The sequence below is a fragment of the Mus caroli genome, unplaced genomic scaffold (assembly GCF_978045245.1).
Source record: "Mus caroli unplaced genomic scaffold, Mus_caroli_1 scaffold_1, whole genome shotgun sequence".
NCBI lineage: Eukaryota > Metazoa > Chordata > Mammalia > Rodentia > Muridae > Mus > Mus caroli.
The window spans coordinates 2,188,389-2,215,787 of NW_028227256.1; the positions used below are offsets into that span (position 1 = coordinate 2,188,389).

General features: G+C 39.5%; 1 protein-coding gene and 1 pseudogene across 1 annotated transcript in view; one reads left to right on the forward strand and one right to left on the reverse strand.

The window, feature by feature from the left end:
- Rgs20 (regulator of G protein signaling 20) overlaps nt 1-27,399 on the reverse strand; it is a 154,671-nt gene that overhangs the window by 124,375 nt on the left and 2,897 nt on the right. The window lies entirely within an intron of this gene.
- Nucleotides 103-25,885, forward strand: LOC147005993 (60 kDa heat shock protein, mitochondrial pseudogene; annotated as a pseudogene).

The window sequence follows — 27,399 nt, forward strand, 5'->3', positions numbered from 1 at the left end:
GAGAAGAAGCAAATGCCATGATCTGACTGATATTTTGAACTGGGGGGATGAAGCATAGGTGCTTAGAGAAAAAAGGAGGCTTAGTACTGGCCTAGGTGAGCAATGGCGATTCAAGCAGGCAAGAGTAGTGAAAATGTAAAAAAGTAGATGTAATGCAACTTTTCAAGGTGGACTTAGTAGAACTTTGGGTGAATTAAATGAGCAGGCTGGCCAATGGGAATTAAAGTTGATTTCTAGAGTTTCTGCCCTCTCTTGCACAGTTGGGTGGCTTGCTGAAATGAAGAAATTAAGAAAGACAGGTTTTAGAGATGCCGATGAGTCACTCAAAATGAAATGTCAAGAAGTTTGCCCCAAGAGAGATTTGAGCTCAAAGTAGAACTCTGGGAGGAAGGAGGTATAAATGTGTCATCATAACAAAAGAATATTGAAAGCCATTCCTCCAGAAATTTCAGATGGGAAAGTGAAGGAGACAGAAGCACACTGTGTCAACCTACAGAGCCTGAAGGGTGTCCAGCTACAAATGAGCCATTGATACAACTAATCAGGAGGGCAATAAGATCATGGCTGTATTTTAGAAAGATGTCTTTTCTCCTCTAATGCTACCTAGAGACAGACATACTTGGGAAAAAAGGCATCAGATAGGAGGTTATTGTAATAATTTTTTGAGGTATTCATGACCTGATCCAAAGTGTTAAATGGGCTGGAAATAAGTGAAGAAGTGTTGTACACAGGAAACATAGATGAATGTTTGAGTCTTTCCACAATGTTAGAACTTACTGAGTAATAATACATCCACAAGGTGCAGTAATTATAATGGCAGCAATTAGCCAGATTGTCCCTCCTAACTTAGTAACCTGGATAAGGTCAATCCAGGTTCTTTTAGTCCAATCTCAACTTCCTCCTTCTTTTCCTTCCTCCCTCCCTCCCTCCCCCCTCTACAGTCTGAGGTAAACAGATCATAGTATATTGGGCCATCACAGCTTCTCTTTTATCACATTCAGGTATCTGGCCTCATGTTGAGGTCCTTGTTTCATTCGGAGTTGAGTTTTGTGCTGGGTAATAAATATGGTTCTATTTGCATTCTTCTACATGTAATTATACAATTTGAATATCACCATTTGTTAAAGATGTTGTCTTTGTTGTGGCTTCTTTGGCAAAAATCAAATGATCATTGGTGTGTTGAATTATTATTTAATTCAAGTCCATTAATCAACAACATGTCTGTTTTAGTGGCAGTACCATACTATTTTTATTACTACGGCTCTGTCATAGAAGTTGAAATCTGGGGTGGTGATACCTCCAGCAATTCTTTTATTATTCAAGATTGCTTTAGCTATCCTGGTTTTGTGTTTTCACATGATGTTGAAGATTTTTATTTTTAATTTATGTGAAGAACTGTGTTGAGATTTGATAGGGAGTGCATTGAATCTGTAGATTGCTTTTGATAGGATGGCCCTTTTCACTGTATTAATTGTACCAATCTAGAAGCATAGGGGAATCTCTCTATCTTATGTTTGCTCAGGTGCTTTTTAGCCCCTTACCCCCGATCAGTTATGTCCATCTTGGCAATATATTTGAAAATTTTCATCGTCCAGATATATAGCAAAAAAAAAAAATCACCTGAATGTATAGACCCCCACAAAAACATTCAAGTAAAAAACCAAACCAAACCAAACCAAACCAAAACAGTCTTTTTGATTATTGTGGTTGTTTTATCTTTATAAACACTACCTATGAGCTTTGCTGCTGAAAATTTCTTTGGGGCAAGAGCTTCCTCTCAGTGACTGATTAAATAAGACTCTAATTTGGCTTTATATGCACAGCATCCTGTAACTTTCTCGCCTGGACTATCGCACTCCTGGTTTGTACTCTGATTTCCTTCATTGGTTGAATGTGATCTGAGATTTTTAAATTAGCATGAACCCTTTCCTCTCCACACAGCAACTGAAACTCCTCCAAGTCAGACACCTCAGCTTCTGCTTCTTCTGCACTACAAGGTTCTCAGTGGGCGTGACTTGTAGCACTTCTAACCAGCTTACTTTGGAGTTTAGCATGGCACTCATTTCCTATCCAGAGCTCTCTCTTTGACTCTGCACTCATAATCCAAAGCCTAGGCCTTGCATTAGAGAAGTAAAACAGAATTCCCAAAGCCAATCTTTCTCCTCAGGCATGTGCACAGCTGCTGGCACTTCTGCAGGACTCTTAATGAAATCACTGCAGCCTCCCTTTTTGCCCCTGTTTCTGCCCTAAAAGCATTGCTGTCTACCCTCACCATTCCCATTCTGCGACTCCCAACTCCTTTTTCTTTCTAGGATGAAGTTACATAAATTCATATGGCACCCAAGAGCTGTGTTGACTTGGAGATGGATCCATTGTTTTTTTCACTGCTCCTTTGAATACAAAAGCTCCAGTACTACTTCAGTTTTTAAGTTTCATTTGTTCTCAGTCCTGAGAAATGATCATCTGTTCCCTCTCCTGGACCTTTATCAGTCTGCCTTCTTCCTCTTTCTCTGGGCTAGCTCTGATTTGTTCTTCAAGGCCCAGTTTAGGTTATTTACTTCAGGAAAGTTCTCTTCATCTGTCTGCTGGGCTTTCTCTTATCACAGCATTTACTGCTGTGTATTTGATCTCTGTGAGCTCTGACAGTGCCAGGATTTTGCCTTATTAAGTCTATTGTCTTAAGAACTTAAATAATAGCAGCACGAACAATGGATATATGCTCATTAATTGTTTGAACTTAGAAATGGTATGATATGGAATTGATAATTGTTGGTCAGAATAATGAGCAGATAAGGTTCCAATATGCTAAAAATGTTTGACACTTCTATGTGTTTGTGTATATGCACTGAGTTCCCTCCACAGTTACTTCTCTAACATATTTTTGGGACAGAATCTCTCACTGAATCTGGAATTCACCAATTGGCTAGATTGACTGACCAGTGAGTCCTAGGGATCTCCTGTCTCCACTTCCTCAATGCTATGATTACAGGAATGGTCCAAGAGGGCCTAATTTGTCTTTTCTTTACATGGGAGTTGGGATGTAAGCTCAGCTTTCTCATGTTTGTATAGCAAGTACTTCATTAATTGAGTCATCTTACTAGCCCTCTGAATAATCACACACACACACACACACACACACACACACACGAGAGAGAGAGAGAGAGAGAGAGAGAGAGAGAGAGAGAGAGAGAGAGAGAGAGAGAGAGAGAACAAAAAAAAAGGAAAGGTCAAAAGTGAAGAGTTTTTTATTCACTGTCCTCTGCCTTAGGATCAAGAGTACTGGATTATAGGCATACTCCATCATGCCTGTAATTTTAAAAAAGCATTATAGTTCATCTTTTTCTCAATCAAAGCATATTAGAGATTTGGATGGATAGTACAATCATGGTTGCTGTCACAGTTGCATGAGCAAGCCTCATGACTGAAAGGTTTATCATGAAGGATATTCACAAAAGTCCTGATGCCAAAGGGAATGTCTCTGTCTCCCCATGGTCTCAGACTGGACCTCCCCACTTAGTTCTGTGGATCCAGAAAATCAACAAACAAGATGGCAAGGACAAGGGAAGACATTGTCTGCAAAGTGGGCAATTTGCAGCAGGGCTCAAAAAGGTTGTCTGGGCTTTGTAGCTTTTCCAGTAGTTTCTAATGAAGTGAGCTTTGTTAAGCATTACTTGGCCATGCTGAGGCTCATTATTCTCTGGTTTTCTTCCTCTTCTGGCCTGGCTGCTAGAAAAATTTGTAAGCAGTCGTTGATTTCTTTGAGGTGGATGTGACTGAATTAGACTGCTATTCTTAGCATTTTGAAAGGGTTGTTTTTCTTTGTGAAGTTGGAGACTACATTGATTTGAAATGATACATGTTGAGAGCTACTCAGGATTCATAACTTACATCAGTTTCTTCTAGGGTACATGAGTACCTAAAAGAAGATTTTGAAAAATTTTAAAGAACTTAAGAAACAACAAAACTGTGTCTTGTGATGGTGAAAAAGCAGTGAAACATTTTTTATCTACTAATATATTGATCAATTAATATTGATTTGGTTCCTACTGTGTGCCTACTAAGCATGAGAGCCACTTGTAGATGGTGATAGCAAAGTCAACAACTTCCTGATAGAAACTGCCTACAAACCACACCAGCTTCCAGAAGTTCCTGACAATTCATGGGAACCTGGGCATATTGACACAGGTTCCTTACAAATATCAAAATATCCCATTTGAAGAGTCTCTGTCTTTATAGTTTACTATGTTGTTTTCCCTCCAATGCTAGTGATTTAACCCAAGGCCATGGGCATGCTAGGCAAACATTATGCAACTGAGCCACACCCCAGTTCCCACATATTGACATCCTTACCTCATTTGATTCTTTTTCCAAACAGCATATTAAAATTTAGATATGGGTGTTCTTATTGCCTTAATTTTATAGATGATAAAACCAAGAGTCAGGGAATTGAACCCAACCTTGAACTGAATAAAAAATAGTCTTTGCACTTTCAAAAACATTATTCTCCATGTAGTCTTACTTCTTTGCTGCAGTTTGTATTAAGAGGATGCTTATTATACAACTTCATAGGTGCTTAATAAAAAGCCATTCTCAAGTAATCACACTTTAGTGAGTGACTATGAAATTTGGGGTTTTACTAGCTGGGAATCACAGGATACCTGAACTTCCACCAGCCACTGCCATTTATCATTTCCCCCCTTAACTCTAGAATAGGGCTGAAGTGGCTCTGGCTCCTGGAAGCCATTATTGCACTGGCATGATGCTCAGAACTGTGTGCCAAAAAGCAACAACTGAGGTTGGATCTTGATTTGGGGAGAAGGAATTTGAAAATGTAGTGTGGTCTCCACCCCACCCCCAATTTCCTAACACCACAAAGCATCCATATTTTAATCTCCCTTATGATTTCATATATTAAAACAGCTCATTTCTTTTTAAAAATTAATTTATTTTTATACTCCATGTTTTATTCCCCCTCATCCTGATTCACCCTCTGACTGTTCCACATCCCATATCTCCTCTGCACCCTTGTCTTCACATGGATGTCCTCACCCCTCACCCCACCTGCCTCTAAACTCCTTGGGGCCTCCGGTCTCTTGAGGGCTAGGATCATCATCTTTGAATGACACACAGACCTGGAAGTCCTCTACTCTATATGTGTTGGGAGCCTCATATCAGCTGGTGTATGCTGCCTGTTTGGTGGTCCAGTGTTTGAGAGATCTTGGGGGGTCCAGATTAATTGAGACAGCTGGTCCTTCTACAGAATCACCCTTCTTCTCAGCTTCTTTCAACCTTCCCTAATTCAACAACAGAGGTCAGCTGTTTCTGTCCAATGGTTGGGTGCAAGTATCTGCATCTGACTTTTTAGCTGCTTGTTGGGTCTTTCAGAGGGCAGTCATGCTAGTGAGTGTTCCATAGCCTCAGTAATAGTGTCAGGCCTTGGCACCTCCCCTTGAGCTGGATTTCACTTTGGAGCTTTCACTGGACCTTCTTTTTTTCAGGTTCCTCTCCATTTCCATCTCTGTAATTCTTTCAGACAGGAACAATTATGGATCAGAGATGTGACTGTGGGACAGCAACCCTATCCCTCAATTGATGTCCTGTCTTCCTGCTGGAGGTGAGCTCTATAAATTCCCTCTCCCTACTGTCAGGCATTTCATCTAAGGTCCCTCCCTTTGAGTCCTGGGAGTCTCTCACCTCCCAGGTCTCTGGTGCATTCTGGAGGGTCCCCCAAACCTCCTACTTCCCGAGGTTTCTTGTTTCCACTCTTTCTGATGGCTTTCAGGGCTTCAGTCCTTTTCCCTCCCCCAATACCAAATCAGGTTCCTTTCTCCCCTGAACCTGCTCCCTTCTTCGTTCACTTTCCCTCTTAGATCCCTCCCTCTTTCCCCACTTGTAAATGCTTTCTTCTTCCAAGTAAGACTGAGTTGTCCTCACTTAAGCACTTTAGCTTGTTGACCTTTTTGAGTTCTGTGGGTTGTATCTTGGGTATTACGTACTTTTTTTTTTTTTGGCTAATATCCATTTATTATTGAGTACATACCATGCATGTCCTTTTGGGTCTGAGTTACCTCACTCAGGATGATATTTTCCATTTCCACCCATTTGCTTGCAAAACTCAGGATGTCCTTGTTCTTAATAGCTGAGTAGTATTCCATTGTGTAAATGAACCGCATTTTCTGTATCCATTCTTCTGTTGTGGGACATCTAGGTTGTTTCCAGCTTTTGACTATCATGAATAAGGCTGCTATGAAGATAGTGGAACATGTGCCCCTATGGCATGGTGGGGCATCTTTTGGGTATATTCCCAAGAGTGGTATAGCTGGGCCTTCACGTAGATCTACCTCCAATTTTCTGAGGAGCCTTCAAATTGATTTCCAGAGTGGTTGTACCAGTTTGCAATCCCACCAGCAATGAAGGCATGTTCCTCTTTCTCCACATCCTCTCCTGTTGTCACCTGAGGTTTTGATCTTAGCCATTCTGATTGGTGTAAGGTGGAATCTCAGGGTTGTTTTGATTTGCATTTCTATGATCACTAAGGACTGTGAACATTTCTTTAGGTGCTTCTCAGTGATTCAAGATTCCTCAGTTGTGAATTCTTGCTTTAGTTCTATACACTATTTTTTTGATTGGGTTGTTTGGTTTTTTGGTGATTAACTTCTTGAGTTCTTTATATATTTTGGATATTAGCCCTCTATCAGATGTGGGGTTAGTGAAGATTATTTTCCCAATCTGTAGGTTGCGAATTTGTCTTATTGACTATGTCCTTTGCCTTACAGAAGCTTTCCAGTTTCATGAGGTCCCATTTATCAATTCTTGATCTTTGAGCATGAGCCATTAGAGTTCTATTTAGGAAATTGGCACCCCTGTGCCAATGAGTTCAAGGCTCTTTTCCACTTTCTCTTCTATTAGATTCAGTGTATCTGGTTTTATGTTGAGGTCCTTGATCTACTTGGACTGGAGCTTTGTACAAGGTGACAAATATGGGTCTACTTTCAGTTTTCTAAATATTGACAGCCAGTTAGACCAGCAATATTTGTTGAAAATGTGCAACAGCTCATTTCTGATGGACGAGACAGGCAGAGTTGTAACTTGGCTTTTGGTGGAGACTGCTTAGAAGATGAGGACCTTCCAAAGTAGAGAGGGGCCACAGAATCACCAAACTTTATCTTTTGAGAGAAAAAGTGGCAGACATTATCAATAATGTGTGAAGACTATGAAGTTGTATAAAAGTAGTTAAGTAAAATTTGACCAGTGAAATAAGATATTGCTTGAATGAAATGATCATGTATTTGATACCAATTTCATACTTTTTCTAAAAGGTGCAGTTTAGGTTTGAGTAGAATGGAGTGAGGGTCTGAAGAAGGGCTGAAAATAGCTTCACATTGTTATACATATATCTATGTACCTGTGTGTTTAATGTATCCTACTGGATCTACCTGTAATAAGAGAACAAAAAAGCATAAAAACCCCATAACCCACCTATGTTCTATAAGGTAAGGAATGGATGGTCTATGACTCTAGACCTTAGTTGGGAGAGGACCTATCCACACATTCTTTACCAAATACAGGTTAGACAAGGAATTTTTCTTTTAGTTATGATTATGAAGCTTATGAACAATAGAATCAAAATAAAGATACCAAGTATCTAAGCAAGGACTTAGTATGATATGAACAAGACAATTGTAAGAATCTCAAAATGTGTAGAACGGGAAGGAATAATTGAACTGGGACTAGTAACTACTTCCATCTGGGCCAGGTTTTCCCTCCTGAGGGTCTGAGCTGAGAATATGGAGATAAAGAAGTTGCTTTTTTTGGTATCTTTTGAGCACCATTCACATACTCATGAATTCAGGACTAGAGCCATCAGCCTTTTGCAGTCTTGTTCATCATCATTTTTATCTCCTAGTCATATGAGGTTTTTTGTTTGTTTGTTTGTTTGTTTTTTGTTTTGTTTGTTTGTTTGTTTGGTTTGACAAGGTCTCATTCTGTAGTTCTCACTGGCTTAAAGCTTGTATTTTTAAACCAGGGTGGCCATAAAAGCCCAGAGACCCACTTGCCTCTGCTTCCCAGATGACAAGTTCCAGGACAGCCAGGACTACACAGAGAAACCCTGTCTCGAAAAAACCAAAAAACAAAAACAACAAAAAAGAAAGTGTGCCCCATCTTGCTATGCTATCCATATGCATTTTAAATAAGTAACTAAAAATATGTCCATATTATACATGTATGATTTTAGTTTGTTTGCAGCTTTATTTTGAATAAATATCCTTAGATAGATCTGTCACTTGAAAATAAATCCTGAAAATCTTAACTGTTGCAAATTAAAAAATTATATAAGCAAAATATATTTTATGGAAAAACATGGTTTGCTATATAAGCAAAGCCAAATTAAACCAATGGTATTGCCTATGATTTGGGTTCCATTATATGTATACTTTGACAACATATTTGCTTCACCTTAAAAATTGTTCTCCTCATCATTTTAATAAAGTTGCTACACAAATTATCCCATGGCTAGAATGTGGCATATATCTAGCATCACAGCACTTGGGAAAAGGAGGGAGGAAAATCAGGAGTTCAAGAAATGGAGTTAATGAAATGGAGTGAAATGGAGGATTTGAAGCCAGCCTGGTATATTCCCAGAAATAAACTATTCTGTGGAAAATTTTAAAATAAACTCCGGAGTAACTGAAGTTTGATTTGAATTATGTTTCTTTATAGAATAATAGAAAGTGGTTTCCTAAGCCTGTGCCACAATGCCTGGAGCTGATCCTGTGCCATAGCTCTTCATATCCAAATATTGCCAGAAGATAGCTGGTCTCCCAGGAGTGTGGACACAGCTGTGAACACAAGTAAGACCTCCACTTCTGTTCAAATTACTGGCCCAAGAGGGACCTGCCAAGAGACATCAGGAGACAGGAACCAAAGAACAGCTGGGGTCAAGAACCTTCTGGTTTCCATCTGCAGCCCAGAACTGACTCTGGGCCACAGCTCTCCATACTCAAATTCTTCCCAGAGAGAACTGATCACCTGGGAGTACTGACTCACAGGCTTGCAGGAGGGACAAGCCACAGTCAGAGACAGCAAGACCAGCTAACACTGGAGATAACCTGAAGGTGAGAGGCAAGGGCAAGAACATAAGCAACAGAAACCAAGCCTTCTTGGCATCATCAGAACCCAGTTCTTCCATCACAGTGAGCCCTGGATACTCCAACACACCAGAAAAGCAAGACTCTAATTTAAAATCACATCTCATGATGATTAGAGAGGACTTTAAGTAGGACATGAATAACTCCCTTAAAGAAATACAGGAGAACATAGGTAAACAGGTAGACTCCCTTAAAAAGGAAACACAAAAATCCCTTAAAGAATCACAGGAAAACACAACCAAACAGGTGAAGGAACTAAACAAAACCATCCAGGATCTAAAAATGGAAATAGACACAATAATGCAATCATGAAGGATAACAACCCTGGAGATAGAAAACCTAGGAAAGAGATCAGGAGGGGGAGATAGAAAACCTAGGAAAGAGATCAGGAGTCACAGATGCAAGCATCACCAACAGACTACATGAGATAGAAGACAGAATATCAGGTGCAGAAGATACCATAGAAAACATTGACACAACAGTCAAAGAAAATATAACATGTAAAAAGCTCTTAACCCAAAACATCCAGGAAATCCAGGACACAATGAGAATACCAAACCTAAGGATACCAAGTATAGAAGAGAGTGAAGATTCCCAACTTAAAGGGCCAGTAAATCTCTTCAACAAAATTATAGAAGAAAATTTCCCTAACCTAAAGAAAGAGGTGCCCATAAGCATACAAGAAGATTAGAGAACTTCAAATAGATTGGACCAGAAAAGAGATTCTTCCTGTCACATAATAGTCAAAACATCAAATGCACAAAACAAAGAAAGAATATTAAAAGCACTAAGGGAAAATAGTCAAGTAACATATAAAGGCAGACCTATCAGAATTACACCAGATTTCTCAACAGAGACTATGAAAGCTAGAAGATCCTGGGCAGATGTTATACAGACCCTAAGAGAACACAATGCCAGCCCAGGTAAAACTCTCAAATTACCATAGAGGGAGAAACCTAGATATTCCATGACAAAACCAAATTTACACAGTATCTTTCCACAACTCCAGCCCTACAAAAGATAATAGATGAAAAACATCAACACAAGAAGGGAAACTACACCCCAGAAAAAGGAGAAAATTAATCTTCTTTTAACAAATCCAAAACAAGATAGCCACAGCAACATGAATATAACATCAAAAATAACAGGAGACAACAATCACTATTCATTAATATCTCTTAACATCAATGAACTCAATTCCCCAATAAAAAGACATAGACTAACACACTGGATATATAAACAGGACTCAGCATTTTGCTGCACACAGGAAATGCACCTCAGTGACAAAGACAGACACTACCTCAGAGTAAAGGGTTAGAAAACAGTTTTCTAAGCAAATGACCCCAAGAAACAAGCTAGAATAGCCATTCTAATATCAAATAAGATCAACTTCCAACCAAAAATTATCAAAAAAGATAAGGAAGGGTACTTTATACTGGTCAAAGGAAAAACCTACCAAGAAGAACTCTCAATCCTGAACATATATGCTCCAAGTGCAAGGGCACTGGCATTCATCTAAGAAACATTTCTAAACCAGGAAGCACACACTGAACCTCACACAATAATAGTGGGAAACTTCAACACCCCACTCTCAGCAATGGACAGATCATGGAAACACAAACTAAACACACATATAGCGAAACTAACAGAAGTTATGGACCAAATGGATTTAACAGATATCTGTAGAACATTTCATTCTAAATAAAAAGAATATACCTTCTTTTCAGCATGTCATGGTACCTTCTCCAAAATTTACCATATAGTTGGTCACAAAACAGGTCTCAACAGATACAAGAAGATTGAAATAATCCCATGCATCCTATTAGATCACCCACCATGGACTAAGGCTGGTCATCAATACCAACAAAAACAAGAGAAAGCCCACATATACATGAAAGCTGATCAATGCTCGACTCAATGATAACTTGGAAGAAATAAAGAAAGAAATTAAAGACTGTAGAATTTAATGAAAATGAAGGCATGGCATACCCAAATTTATGGGACACAATGAAAGCAGTGCTAAGAGGAAAACTCATAGCTCTGAGTGCCTCCAAAAGGCAACTGGAGAGAGCTTACCCTAGTAGGTTAACAGCACACCTGAAAGCTCTAGAACAAAAAGAAGGAAATATGCCCAAGAGGATTAGACTGCAGGAAATAATCAAACTCAGGGCTGAAATCAACCAAATAGAAACAAAAAGAACTATACAAAGGATCAACAAAACCAGGAGTTGGTTCTTTGATAAAATCAACAAGATAGATAAACTCTTAGCCAGACCAACCAGAGAGAACAGAGACAGTATCCAAATTAACAAAATCAGAAATGAAAAGGGAGATATAACAACAGAAACTGAGGAAATTAAAAAAAAATCATCAGATCCTACTACAAAAAGCCTATACTCAACAAAACTGGAAAATAAATGGACAATTTTCTAGACAGATACCAAATACCACAGTGAAATATATGTAAATCTATCAATGTAATCCACTACATAAACAAACTAAAAAAAAAAAAAAAGAAACCCACATGACCATTCCATTAGATATTGAGAAAGCATATGACAAAATTCAACATCCCTTTATGTTAAAAGTCTTGGAAAGATCAGGAATTCAAGGCCCATACCTCTAAACATAGTAAAAGCAATTTACAGCAAACTAGTAACCAACATCAAACTAAATGGAGAGAAACTTGAAGCAATCCCAGTAAAATCAGGGATTATACAAGGCTGCCTTTTCTCTTCCTATCTATTCAATGTAGTACTTGAAGTTCTAGCTAGAGCAATTAGACAACAAAAGGAGGTCAAAGTGATACAAATTGGAAAGGAGAAAGTCAAAATATCACTACTTGCAGATGATATGATAATATACCCCAAAGTGACCCCAAAAACTCCACCAGAGAACTCCTGCAGCTGATAAACAACTTTAGCAAAGTGGCTGGATATAAAATTAACTCAAACAAATCAGTAGCCTTCCTATACTCAAAGAATAAATGGGCTGAGAAAGAAATTAGGGAACCGACATCTCTCACAATAGTCACAAACAATATAGAATATCTTGGTGTGATTCTAACCAAACAAGTGAAATATCTGTATGACAGGAACTTCAAGTGTCTTAAGAGAGAAATCGAAGAAGACCTCAGAAGATGGAATGACCTCCCATGCTCATGGGTTGGCAGGATTAATATAGTAAAAATGGTCATGTTACAGAAAGCAATCTACAGATTCAGTGCAATCCCCATCAGAAATTCCAACTCAATTCTTCATAGAGTTAGAAAGTGCAATTCTCAAATTCATTTGGAATAACAAAAAACAAACAAGCAAACAACCAACCAACCCAGGAGAGCGAAAACTATTCCCAACAATAAAAGAACTTCTGGGGGACTCACCATCCCTGACCTCAAGTTGTATCACAAAGAATAGTGATAAAAACTGCATAGTAATTTGTAAGTGACAGGCAGATTGATCAATGGAACAGAACTGAAGACCCAGAATTGAAACCAAACATGTATGATCACTTGATCTTTGACAAAGAAGCTAAAGCCATGCAGTGGAAAAAAAGACAGCATTTTCAACTAATGGTGCTGGTTTAACTGGTGGTCAACATGTAGAAGAATGCAAACTGATGCATTCCTTTTTTTTTTTTTTTTTTTTTTTTTGGTTTTTCGAGACATGGTTTCTCTGTATAGCCCCGGCTGTCCTGGAATTCACTTTGTAGACCAGGCTGGCCTCGAACTCAGGAATCTGCCTGCCTCTGCCACCCAAGTGCTGGGATTAAAGGTGTGCACCACCACCGCCCGGCTAACTGATGCGTTCTTATCTCCCTATACAAAGCTCAAGTCCAAGTGGATCAAGGACCTCCATATAAAATGAGATACACTGAATCTAATAAAAGAGAAGGTAGGAAAAGTCTAGAACACATAGGCACAGGGGAAAAGTTCCTGAACAGAACAAAAATGGCTTACGTTCTAAGATCACGAGTTGACAAATGGGACCTCATAAAATTGCAAAGCTTCCATAAAGCAAAGGACACTGTCAATAGAACAAATGGCAACCAACAGATTGGGAAAAGATCTTTACTAAACCTACATCTGATAGAGGTCTAATATCCAATATATACAAAAAAAAAAAACAACAACAAACAAACAAGCAAAAAAAAAAACCAACAAAAAACTCAAGAAGTTAGGTTCCAGAGAACCAAATAACCCTATTAAAAATGAGGTACAGAGTTAAACAGAGAATTCTCAACCCAGGAAACTCAAATGACTAAGAAGCACCTAAAGAAATGTTCAATGTCCTTAGTCACCAGGGAAATGCAAATCAAAACAACCCTAAGACTCCACGCCCTACCAGTCAGAATGGTTAACATCAGAAACTCAGGTGACAGCAGATGCTGGCAAGGATGTGGAGAAAGAGGAACACTCCTCCATTGCTGGTGGGATTGCAAGCTGGTACAACCCCTCTGGAAATCAGTCTGGCAGTTCCTCAGAAAATTGGACATAGTATTACCTGAAGACCAGCTATACCACTTCTGGGAATATACCCAGAAGATGCTCCAACATGTAACAAGGACACATGCTCCACTATGTTCATAGCAGCCTTATTTATAATAGCCAGAAGCTGCAAACTACTCAGATGTCCCTCATCAGGGAAATGGATACAGAAAATATGGTACACTTACACAACGGACTACTACTCAGCTATTAAAAACAATGACTTCATGAAATTCGCAGGCAAATGGTTGGAACTTGAAAATATCATCCTGAGTGAGGTAACTCAGTCATAAAAGAACATATAGGGTATGCACTCACTGTAAGTGGATATTAGCCTAAAAGTTCAGAATACCCAAGATTCAATTCACAGACCATATGAAGCTCAAGAAGAAGCAAAACCAAAATGTGGATGCTTCAGCCCTTCTTAGAAGGGTGAATAAAATACTCAAATACTTACAGGAGGAAATATGGAGACAAAGTGTGGAGCAGAGACTGAATGAAAGGCAGTCCAGAGAATGCCACACCTGGTGATCCATCCCATTTACAGCCACCAAACCAGTATGCTATTGTGGATGATGGGAAGTGTTTGCTGATGGAAGCCTGATATGGTTGTCTCCTGAGAGGCTCTGCCAGAGCCTGACAAATCCAGAGGTTGATACTTGCAGCCAACCATTGGACTGAGCTTGGGGGTTCTCTATGGAGGAGTTGGAGAAGGAACTGAAGGAGCTGAGGGGGGTTGCAATCCCATGGAGGGAGCAACAGTGTCAACAGGCCAGACTCCCCTGCACAGAGCTCCTGGGCACTGGATCACCAACCAAGGAATACACATGGAGAGACCCTTGGTGCTGGCCACATATGTAGCAGAGAATGGCCTTGTTAGACATCAGTGGAAGGAAAGGCCCTTGGGCCTGAGAGTGTTTGATAATCCAGTGTTGGGGAATGACAGGTCAGGAAGACAGGAGTGGGTGTGTGAGCACACTCATAGAGGCAGGGGGAAGGAGGATGGGATAGAAGGTTTCTGAAGGGGAGACATAGGAAGAGGAAAACATTTGAAATGTAAATAAAGAAAATATCCAATAAAAAACACAGAAAAAGGAATGCTCTGTTTAAAAATATAAGACAACACTTTATTTTTCTTCTTTTGAGACAGGGTTTTGAATTTGTTATGTAGTGTTCATCCTCTCATGTAAGAATAAGACTACTACCTCAATTTTGAGCCAAATTTGAAGCAAGTTTTAATTAGATATTGATAGGATGATAAACTCTGGCTGCGCTTAATCCTGATAAACTCTGGCCGGGCTTAATCCTGGGTTCCCAGAAAATGGCCACAGGTCACGTTTTGCAGAAGCTTAAAAAGGAAACCCCATTAGACCATGCATTTCCCATCAGGTTCAATCAGGGACAAGCACACATCCCAACGTAGTTCTTGCCTATGTACTTCCAGCCTACATGTGATCAAGCACAACCTTACCGTTGAGTTAGAAAAGCTTGTATAGGAGAATGAAAACATGGCTTATTATATCCCATAAAACAGTAGCCTCCAACATTTCAGGAAGTTTTGCCTTTGGGCAAGTTAGAGATATTTTTTGCTTTATGGATCTCATAGGCACAGTAACTAAAACAGAACCTTGAGACTCACAGTAGCTAAGGCTTGTCTTGAACTCCTGCCTCCAACTAAGTGCTGACTTCACAGTTGTTTAGCATTTTTCTCTGAGGCTCTAAGATCTTGGCAGTTGGTCAGGAATGCTATCCCACACTTTTGATTATAGTAGTAAGGAGGCAGATTTTTAATGAGTTTATGGCTACTCTGGGCTCCACAGTAAGACCTTCAAAAAGAAAAAGAGGAAGAGAAGGAAAAGGAGGAGGAGGAAGAGGAGGAGGAGAAATAGGAGAAGAGGAGGAAAAGAAGGAGGAGGAGGGAAAAAGAAAAATGCAAAGAAAAGAGAAAAGAAAAGGACCCTGGAAGTTCTGAAGGAAGCCCCCTTTAATATTCTGGAAGAAGGGCCTATGATATGTCTCAGTGTCTAAGACCACTGGATTCTCTTTCAGAAGTCTCTAATTCAATTCCCAGTAACCACATGCTGGCTCATAACCATCCATAAAAGGATCTGATGTCCTCTTCTGACCTGCAGATGTATATGCAGCAGAGCACTCATACACTAAATTAAAAAGAAAAAAGATTCTGGAAGAAAGAAGTCTTAGAAAATACCTAAAATTTACCCCCATGTTTAGCTGTCTGAAAGTCCTGCAGTAATCTGGAGGGGGTCCAGATCTCATGAGCTGTCACTTATGTTGGAGTGGACTTTTGCTGCTGCTGCTGTGTATAAGTTATTTCTGCTTCTGTAAGTAACCCTTCATCTATAATTCTGTAAGTAGCCCAATAAACTCATTGGTCCATCAGATTGGACTTTGGTGATATCATTACTTTGCTTTGTTTCTTATCTGTGATGAATAGATATTAGTTTTGCATTTCTGCAGGAATAGTGTCACATAACAGGTGTATAGCTTTTTTCCTTTTATTTGTGTTGAATATGTTCGTGCTGTGTAAGTATACATGTGATGAATGCCCATGAATGAGTGGGTACCTGTGATGTGGAGGCCAGAGGAGGATATTACTCTCTACTTCATTCCCTTGAGACAGGTCTATCACTGAACAGGAAGCTCATCTGTTTCAGCTAGGCTGTCTGGCCAGTGAGTTCCTAGAATCTGCCTATCTCTGCCATCTAATGATGATGTCACAGGCACATGGATCCATGTTCCACTTTTATGTATATGCTTTTATATCAAGTACTTTTACTCACAAACCCATATTCCCAGCCACAGTCTATTTTCTAAATTGTTTTTGGCAACTATCAGTTTAGTGCAAAGATTTTCAGAAAACCCAGATTCATGTCACCACTCACCTGATTTTCAACATCCCATATGTAGCCAGCAGTATTTCCAAACTTGTTTTTTAAGTCTAAACCTGGTCTGACAGCTTCAATCTACTGACTTAATGAAGCTGGGCAAGGATCCAAATGAAAGGAACAACCAGAAGTGCCATGATAATAAATGGGAGCAATTAGCATGTCAGCAACATCAATCTAACCTGCCAGTGCAGTGCTTTAACATTTATTCCGCAATCAGTTTAAATTTACAGGAAATTGCTAAAAAGAAAAGAGTTCATTGTGGACATTGAGTTTAGCCCTTATGAAGACTGCGTAACTACAGTTCAGTATCAAAACCAGCATCATTGGCACAATTCATAGTGGTCACTCAGATTTCCCATGTATTACATGCACTTGTATGTTTGTGAATGTATGCATGTAGCTATGTGAGGTTTTATCAAATGCCTAGGTTTGTGGGCCAGTCACTGCAATCAAGATGTGTCACTGCAAGTCCCCTACTAAACAATTCACCTCTTTCTAACTATACCCACCACTTTCCCTTCATTTCATTTTTTAAAAAATTTAATTTCTATTTCTTTTTTTATTTCAAAATTTTTAAAATTAGGTATTTTCTTCGTTTACATTTCAAATGTTATCCCAAAAGTCCCCCATACACTCCCCGACCCACTCCCCTACCCACCCACTCCCACTTCTAGACCCTGACGTTCCCCTGTACTGAGACATATAAAGTTTGCAAGACCAAGGGGTCCCTATTCCCAATGATGGCCGAATAGGCCATCTTTTGCTACATATGCAGCTAGAGACAGGAGCTCCAGGGTAATGGTTAGTTCATATTGTTGTTCCACCTATAGGGTTGCAGACCCCTATAGCAATTTCCTATAAATTTAAACTTTAGCTCCTTGGGTACTTTCTCTAGCTCCTCCTAGGGGGCCCTGTGTTCCATCCAATAGCTGACTGTGAGCATCCACTTCTGTATTTGCCAGGTACCGGCATAGCCTCACAAGAGACAACTATATAAAGATCCTTTCAGCAAAATCTTGCTGGCGTATGCAATGGTGTCAGCATTTGGAGGCTGATTATGGGATAGACCCCCGAGTGTGGCAGTCTCTACATGGTCCATCCTTTTGTCTTAGCTCCAAACTTTGTCTCTGTAACTCCTTCCATGGGTGTTTTGTTCCCAATTCTAAGAAGGGGCAAAGTGTCCACACTTTGGTCTTTGTTCTTCTTGAGTTTCATGTGTTTGCAAATTGTATCTTGTATCTTGGGTATTCTAAGTTTCTGGGCTAATATCCACTTATCAGTGAGTACTATCATGTAAGTCCTTTTGTGATTGTGTTACCTCACTCAGGATGATACCCTCCAGGTCCATCCATTTGCCTAGGAATTTCATAAATTCATTCTTTTTAATAGCTGAGTAGTACTCCATTGTGTAAATGTACCACATTTTCTGTATCCATTCCTCTGTTGAGGAACATCTGGGTACTTTCCAGCTTCTGGCTATTATAAATAAGGCTGCTATGAACATAGTGGAGCATGTGTCCTTCTTACCAGTTGGAACATCTTCTGGATATATGCCCAGGAGAGGTATTGTGAGATCCTCTGGTAATACTATGTCTAATTTTCTGAGGAACTGCCATACTGATTTCCAGAGTGGTTGTACAAACTTGCAATCCCACCAACAATGGAGGAGTGTTCCTTTTTCTCCACATCCTCGCCAGTATCTGCATTCACCTGAATTTTTGATCTTGGCCATTCTGACTGGTGTGAGTTGGAATCTCAGGGTTGTTTTGATTTGCATTTCTCTGATGATTAAGAATGCTGAACATTTTTTCAGGTGCTCCTCCGCCATTTGGTATTCTTCAGGTGGGAATTCTTTGTTTAGCTCTGAGCCCCATTTTTTAATGGGGTTATTTGATTTTCTGGAGTCCACCTTCTTGAGTTCTTTATATGTATTGGATACTAGTCCCCTATCTAATTTAGAATAGGTAAAGATCCTTTCCCAATCTGTTGGTGGCCTTTTTGTCTTATTGATGGTGTCTTTTGCCTTACAGAAGCTTTGCAATTTTATGAGGTCCCATTTGTCGATTCTCGATCTTACAGCACAAGCCATTGCTGTTGTATTCAGAAATTTTTTCCCTATGCCCATATCTTCGAGGCTTTCCCCCACTTTCTCCTCTATAAGTTTCCCTGTCTCTGGTTTTATGTGGGGTTCCTTGATCCACTTAGATTTGACCTTAGTACAAGGAGATAGTAATGGATCAATTCACATTCTTCTACATGATAACTGCTAGTTGTGCCAGCACCATTTGTTGAAAATGCTGTCTTTTTTCCACTGGATGATTTTAGCTCCCTTGTCAAAGATCAACTGACCATAGGTGTGTGGGTACCTTTCGGGGTCTTCAATTCTATTCCATTGGTCTACTTGTCTCTTGCTATACCAGTACCATGCAGTTTTTAACCACAATTGCTTTGTAGTACAGCTTTAGGTCAGGCATGGTGATTCCACAGGAGGTTCTTTTATCATTGAGGAGAGTTTTGGTTATCCTAGGTTTTTTGTTATTCCAGATGAATTTGCAAATTGCCCTTGCTAACTCAGTGAAGAATTGAGTTGGACTTTTGATGGGGACTGCATTGAATCTGTAGATTGTTTTTGGCAAGATAGCCATTTTCATTATATTGATATTGCCAATCCATGAGCATGGGAAATCTTTCCATCTTCTGAGATCTTCTTGGATTTCTTTCTTCAGAGACTTGAAGTTCTTATCGTACAGACCTTTCACTTCCTTAGTTAGAGTCACGCCAAAGTATTTTATATTATTGTGACTATTGTGAAGGGTGTTGTTTCCCTAATTTCTTCTCAGCCTGTTTTTCCTTTGTGTAGAGAAAGGCCATTGACTTGTTTGAGTTAATTTTATATCCAGCTACTTCGCTGAAGCTTTTTATCAGGTTTAAGAGTTCTCTGGTGGAATTTTAAGGTCACTTCTATATACTATCATATCATCTGCAAATAGTGATATGTTGACTTCTTCTTTCCAATTTGTATCCCCTTGATTTCCTTTTGTTGTTGAATTGCCCTGGCTAGGACTTCAAGTACTATGTTGAATAGGTAGGGAGAAAGTGGGCAGCCTTGTCCAGTCCCTGATTTTAGTGGGATTGCTTCCAGCTTCTCACCATTTACTTTGATGTTGGCTACTGGTTTGCTGTAGATTGCTTTTATCATGTTTAGGTATGGGCCTTGAATTCCTGATCTTTCTGAGACTTTTATCATGAATGGGTGTTGGATCTTGTCGAATGCTTTTTCTGCGTCTAAGGAGATGATCATGTGGTTTTTATCTTTGAGTTTATTTATATAGTGGATTACATTGATAGATTTCCGTATATTAAACCATCCCTGTATCCCTGGGATGAAGCCTACTTGGTCATGATGGATGATCATTTTGATGTGTTCTTGGATTCGGATTGCGAGGATTTTATTGAGTATTTTTGCAAAGATATTCATAAGGGAAATTGGTCTGAAGTTCTCTGTCTTCATTGGGTCTTTCTGTGGTTTAGGTACCAGAGTAATTGTGGCTTCATAGAATGAATTGGGTAGAGTACCTTCTGTTTCTATTTTGTGGAATAGTTTGAGAAGAACTGGAATTAGATCTTCTTTGAAGGTCTGATAGAATTCTGCACTAAATCCATCTGGTCCTGGGCTTTTTTTTTTTTTTTTTTTTTTTTTTGGTGGGGAGACTATTAATGACTGCTTCTATTTCTTTAGGGGATATAGGACTGTTTAGGTCATTAATCTGATCCTGATTTAACTTTGGTACCATGTATCTGTCTAGAAATTTTTCCATTTCATCCAGGTTTTCCAGTTTTCTTGAGTATAGCCTTTTGTAGAAGGATCTGATGGTGTTTTGGATTTCTTCAGGATCTGTTGTTATGTCTCCCTTTTCATTTCTGATTTTGTTACTTAGGATGCTGTCCCTGTACCCTTTAGTGAGTCTGGCTAAGGGTTTATCTATCTTGTTGATTTTGTCAAAGAACCAGCTCCTCGCTTGGTTGATTCTTTGAATAGTTCTTCTTGTTTCCACTTGGTTGATTTCACCCGAGTTTGATTATTTCCTGCCATCTACTCCTCTCAGGTGAATTTGCTTCCTTTTGTTCTAGAGCTTCTAGGTGTTCTGTCAAGCTGCTAGTGTATGCTCTCTCTAGTTTCTTTTTGGAGGCACTCAGTGGTATGAGTTTTCCTCTCAGGAATGCTTTCATTGTGTCCCATAATTTTGGGTATGTTGTAGCTTCATTTTCATTAAACTCTAAGAAGTCTTTAATTTTTTTCTTTATTTCTTCCTTGACGAAGGTATCATTGAGGAAAGTGTTGTTCATTTTCCACGTGAATGTTGGTTTTGCATTATTTATGTTTTTATTGAAGATTAGCCTTAGTCCATGAAGATCTGATAGGATACATGGGACAATTTCAATATTTTTGTATCTGTTGAGGCCTATTTTGTGACCACTTGGTCAATTTTGGAGAAGGTAACATGAGGTGTTGAAAAGAAGGTATATCCTTTTGTTTTAGGATAAAATGTTCTGTAGATATCTGTTAAATCCATTTGTTTCATAACTTCTGTTAGTTTCACTGTGTCTCTGTTTAGTTTCTGTTTCCTGGATCTGTCCATTGATGAGAGTGGGATGTTGAAGTCTCCCACTATTATTGTGTGAGGTGTAATGTGTGCTTTGAACTTTACTAAAGTTCCTTTAATGAATGTGCCTGCCCTTGAATTTGGAGCATAGACATTCAGAATTGAGCATTCCTCTTGGAAGATTTTACCTTTGATAAGTACGAAGTGCCCCTCCTTGTCTTTGTTGATAACTTTCGGATGGAAGTCAATTTTATTCGATATTAGAATGGCTACTCCAGCTTGTTTCTTCCTACCATTTGCTTGGAAAATTGTTTTACAGCCTTTCATTCTGAGGTAGTGTCTGTCTTTTTCCCTGAGATGGGTTTCCTGTAAGCAGCAAAATCTTGGTTCTTGTTTGTGTAGCCAGTCTATTAGTCTATGTCTTTTTATTGGGGAATTGAGTCCATTGGTATTAAGAGATATGAAGGAAAAGTAATTGTTGCTTCCTATCATTTTTGTTGTTAGAGTTAGGATTCTGTTCTTGTGGCTGTCTTCTTTTAGGTTTGTTGAAGACTTACTTTCTTGCTTTTTCTAGAGCGTAATTTCCGTCTCCGTATTGTTTTTTTTTTTTTTTTTTTTCTGTTATTATCCTTTGAAGGGCTGGATTCGTGGAAAGATATTGTGTGAATTTGGTTTTGTCATAGAATACTTTGGTTTCTCCCTCTAAGGTAATTGAGAGTTTTGTTGGGTATAGTAGCCTGGGCTGGCATATGTGTGTTCTCTTAGTGTCTGTATAATAACTGTTCAGGATCCTCTGGCTTTCATAGTCTCTGGTGAAAGGTCTGGTGTAATTCTAATAGACCTGCCTTTATATGTTACTTGTCCTTTTTCCCTTACTGCTTTTAATAGTCTATCTTTATTTAGTGCATTTGTTGTTCTGATTATTATGTGTCAGGAGGAATTTCTTTTCTGGTCCACTCTATTTTGAGTTCTGTAGGCTTCTTGTATATTCATGGGCATGTCTTTCTTTAGGTTTGGGAAGTCTTCTTCTATAATTTTGTTGAAGATATTTGCTGGCCCTTTAAGTTGAAAATCTTCATTCTCATCTACTCCTATTATCCGTAGGTTTGGTCTTTTCATTTTGTCCTGGATTTTCTGGACGTTTTGAGTTAGGATCTTTTTGCATTTTCCATTTTCTTTGATTGTTGTGCCCATGTTCTCTATGGAATCTTCTGCACCTGAGATTCTCTCTCCCATATCGTGTATTCTGTTTCTGCTGCTTGCATCTATGGTTCCAGATTTCTTTCCTAGGGTTTCTATCTCCAGTGTTGTCTCACTTTGGCTTTTCTTTATTGTGTCTACTTCCCTTTTTAGGTCTTGTATGGTTTTGTTCATTTCCATCACCTGTTTGGTTGTGTTTTCCTGTTTTTCTTTAAGGACTTCTTCCTCTTTAGCAGTGTTCTCCTGCATTTTCTTAAGTGAGTTATTAAAGTACTTCTTGATGTCTTCTACCATCATCATGAGATATGCTTTTAAATCCAGGTCTAGCTTTTCGGGTGTGTTGGGGTATCCAGGACTGGCTGAGGTGGGACTCCTGGGTTCTGATGATGGTGAGTGGTCTTGGTTTCTGTTAGTAAGATTCTTACGTTTGCCTTTTGCCATCTGGTAATCTCTGGAGTTAGTTGTTATAGTTGTCTCTGGTTGGAGCTTGTTCCTCCTGTGATTCTGTTAGCCTCTATCAGCAGACATGGGAGACTAGCTCTCTCCTGAGTTTCAGTGGTCAGAGTACTCTCTGCAGGCAAGCTCTCCTCTTGCAGGGAAGGTGCACAGATATCTGGTGTTCAGACCTGCCTCCTGGCAGAAGATGAAGGCGTGATATAGGGCCTGCCCACAAGCTGTGTCAATTCTGCCTGTCTCAGAAGCTGTGTCGCTTCTGTAGTCCGCACTCTCACTTGCGCAGACTAGTCTCTGAGAGTTCCCGGATCAGAGATGGCTCCCCCAGGTGCTCCGGCAAAGCCCTCCCATGTGGGGTGGACACCTCTCCTCTGGCAGGAAAGGTGCCCAGATATCTGGAGCCTGAAATGTGGTCTGTCCCAGAAGCTGTGTAGCTTTTGTAGTCCACACTCTCACCTGTGCAGACTAGTCTCTGAGGGATCCGGGAACCAACTTTCCCTTCATTTCTAATGTTGGACAACAACTAATCTATTCTCTATCTCTATGATTTTATTCCATATATGGTATATGTATTACCTATAGTATGTAAGTGACATCATCCAGTATGATATTTGGGGATTAGTTTCTTGTCACTATGCATTGCCTTAAGATCTACAAGAGTTGTACATCAACACTTTCTTTCTGTCATCACTTGCTACTGATGGTCTCATGCACTCACTCCCACTGCAGCTCCACAGAAATACTTTTACTACCAACCACCCTTTGACCCAGTGTCCTGGGGACTGGCTCTTTATCTCATGCAGCTCTATGCCAAAGATATAAAATTTAGTGCAGATGCCTGAGCCTTAATTCTTCAGAGAGTAGACCTTTCAGCCAATGTTGTAGCTGTCACTGAAAGTAAAGAATAGTGATTAATTCGCAGAGTTGGAGAAGTTCTATAGTAACAGGAGATGAAGTCACTGTTTCATGTTAAACAACTTAAAGAATAAATACTTAAATTAAGAAGCCAAACTTGTTCAAGGTGTTGCCATTAACACAAATGAAGAGGCTGGTGATTGTACCACCATTGCTACTGTTCTATCATGATCTATTGCCAAGGACGGCTTTGAGAAGATCAGCAAAGGTTCTAATCCAATGGAAATCTGGAGAGATGTGATAATGGCTCTTGATTCTGTAATTGTTGAACTTAAAAATAGTTTCCAAGACTGTGACAATCCGTGAAGAAAACATACAAGTTGCTATGGTTTCAGCAAATGGAGACAAAGACTTTGGAAACGTCATTTGTGATGCAATGAAAATGGTTGGAAGAATGAGCATCATGACAGTGATGGATGGAAAAACCCTGAATGATGAATTAGAAATTACTGAAGGAATGAAATCAGGTATATTTCCTAATATTTCATTAATACATGGAAGGTCAAAATGAGAATTCCAAGATGCCTATGCTCTGTTCAAAGAAAAGAAATCTTCTAGTGTCCAGTCCAGTGTATTTGGTTTTTAAATTCTAAGTGCTCACTGGAAGCCTAGATGCTCTATGTACAATGGATTTAAATAGGCTAATAGTTGGTCCTCAGGCTGTAGCAGCCAAAAGTCCAGTGTTTGGGAGCAATAGAAAGAACCAGACTAAAGACATGGCTGTTGCTACTGGTGGTGCTGTATTTAAGGAAGAGGGATAGAATGTAAACCTTAAAGATGTTCAAGCTCATGACTTAGGAGAAGTTGTCTCCAAATATGATGTCATGCTTTTGAAAGCAAAAGTAACAAACTCTAACTGAAAACCATATTCAAGAAACCACCAAACAGTTATCCATCATAAGTAATAAGTATGAAAACATAAAGCTGTATGAATGACTGACTAAAGCTTCAGATGGAGCAGCTGTGCTGAAGGTTGGAGGGTCAAGTGATGTTGAAGTGAATGAGAAGAAAGACAGTTATGTATACTCTCAATGCTACAAGAGCAGCTGTTGAAGAAGGCACTGCTATAGTGTGTGTGTGTGTGTGCATGCACACACTGCTTTAGTGCATTCCGGCCTTGGATTCATTAAAGCCTGAAATTAAAGATAAAAAATAGGTATAGAACTTACTCAAAGAGCACTCAAAATTCCTGCAATGATTAGTGCTAAGAACACAGTTGTTGAAGGACCTTTGGTTGTTGAGAAAATTCTGCAAAGTTCTGTGGCGTTTGGTTATGATGCTATCCTTGGAGATTTTGTGAACATGGTGGAAAGAGGAATCATTGAACCAACCAAGGTCGTAAGAGTTGCTTTACTGGATGCTGCTTGGGTGGCCTGCTTGTTAACTACAGCAGAAATTGCCGTGTCATACATTCCTACGGAAGAGAAGGTAACAATAGGTGGAAGGTGTGGGTGGTGGCATGTTCTAGCTCTGAGAATAGAGGAGCTTTGTCCTTCTCAATAAACTGTGAAGGGGAAGCTCAAGGCAGGTTCCTCATTGATGACTTCAGAGAAGTCACCTGAAAAAAATTACTGAAGAGGAGGCTGGCTGGCTGATCACTATAACTATCAGTTACTGGTTTCTATTGACAATATATTATGGTTTTCTGCTGTTGTCCATCCTTACAGATAATTTATCTTGTAGTTTTAAATAAAGCATTTGTATATTCCCAATACTGGGTGTAAGGGCCATATTTCAGTGTCCTGCTTTCAGCTTAAGTCACTGAGACATTGCTACTGTTCTCATGTCACCAGAGGAGAAGTTCAAAATTGTCTTTCTGTGGAGAGAATGATTGTGTACTGAGAAGAGAATTCTACAATCATGCAACAAACTTCGTGTAATAAACCTTTGCTTAAAGGTTTAGAAATAAAAGTTGCTTTCTTCTGGCTGCTTCCAATATTCGAAGATGTGATGTTCTGATGTACCAAAATCTGTTCCTGCATTCATTTTTGAAGGATTTTGGGAATATTACAAATAAAGCTGCTGTAGAACTGTACACGCTATGTATGAATGTGGTTTTCCATCTCTCTGGAATACATGCCAAATAGTGAAGGTGTAGGAAGATGCATGCACATCTTTCTAGATTGGCTGTATTGTTTTATGTCTTCACAGCAATGTGCAAAAGACTAGGTTTTTCTGCATTGTTGGCAGCATTAGGTTATGTCACATTTTAGATATTCTGAGATATTACTATTTTGTTGAGATTATAATTTAATAACAATACTTCTCCATCCCCTGTCCTCTCTCTCCAAGACCTTCCATATATCCCTCCCTGTTCAAATTCATGGCCTCTGTTTTTCATTAATTGTTATTGCATGCATCTATATTTGTATATTGTCTTAGTTGCTTTTCTATTGCTGTGAAGAGGCACCATGATCAAGACACCTTTTATAAAAAGCATTCAGTTGGAGGTTTGCTTACAGGTTTAGTTCATGATCATCATGGTGGGAAAGAAACCAGCATTGTGCTAGAGCAGTAGCTGGGAGCTTTAGATTCTGGTCTGTAGGCAGAGACACTGAGCTTGGTGTTGGTGTTTGAAACTTGAAAGCACATCCTCAGTGACACACTGTATTCAACAAGGCCACACCTCCTAATCCTCCCCAAGTGTTCTATCAACTTGGAGCCAAGCATTCAAACATATAAGCCTATGCATGACATTCGATTTAAAGGACCACATCTATCTATCTATCTATCTATCTATCTATCTATCTATCTATCTATCTATCTTCCTAAATGTAACTCCTCGAGTCTATGTAATGTTACTTGTATTTATGTTTTTCAGCCTGACCATTTGGCACTGGACAGCTGCTTGGTGTGCTCTTCCCTGAGGAAGACTACCTCTCTCACCCCCAGCTTTCCTCATTTACTTATAGTTCTTTTCATAGGGTTGAGGCCTCCTGGCCTTTTCTCGGTCCAGTCTGGCATGTTCATTGGTATCTTTGTTCAGCTCACATTTGAGCAATTATGTTGATGAGACTTTAGGGAGGAACCTATTAATATTACTAACAGATACAATCTCACAGCAAACTCCTTGATCCTCTGGCTCTTACAATCTGTCTACCAAAATGGTCTGTGAGTGTGCAAAAACAAAAGTTTATAGATTGTTGATAAGGATTCTTTGTTTGGGTTCATAGTTTTCCAACGCTGTTTGGTACAGTGGGGAAGGCATGATGAAGTCTCCCCTGGCAGGGGCAGTCAGGACATGAGGCTGCTTGATTTTATATCTAAATGGGTCAGGATTCAGGAAAAAAGAATGGGGGCACTCAGCTGGCCTTTTCTTTCCTTTTCCTTTTCCTTTTCCTTTTCCTTTTCCTTTCCCTTTCTCTTTCCTTCTCCTTCCTTCCTTCCTTCCTTCCTCCTTCCTTCTTTCCTCCCTCCCTCCCTCTCTTTGATTGATAGTGTGATGGCTTGAAATAAAATGGCTCCTGTAGGTCCATAGAAATTGGCACTCTTAGGAGATGTGGCCATGTTGAACTGGGTGTGGCTTTATTGGAGAAAGTGAGTCACTGTGGGAGTGGGCTTTAAGGTCTCATATGCTCAAGTTATTCCCAATATGTCTCAGTCTCCTTCTGCTGCCTGCAGATCAAGATGTAGAGCTCTTTGTTCCTTCTCCAGAACCATGTCTACCTGCATGCCACCATGAT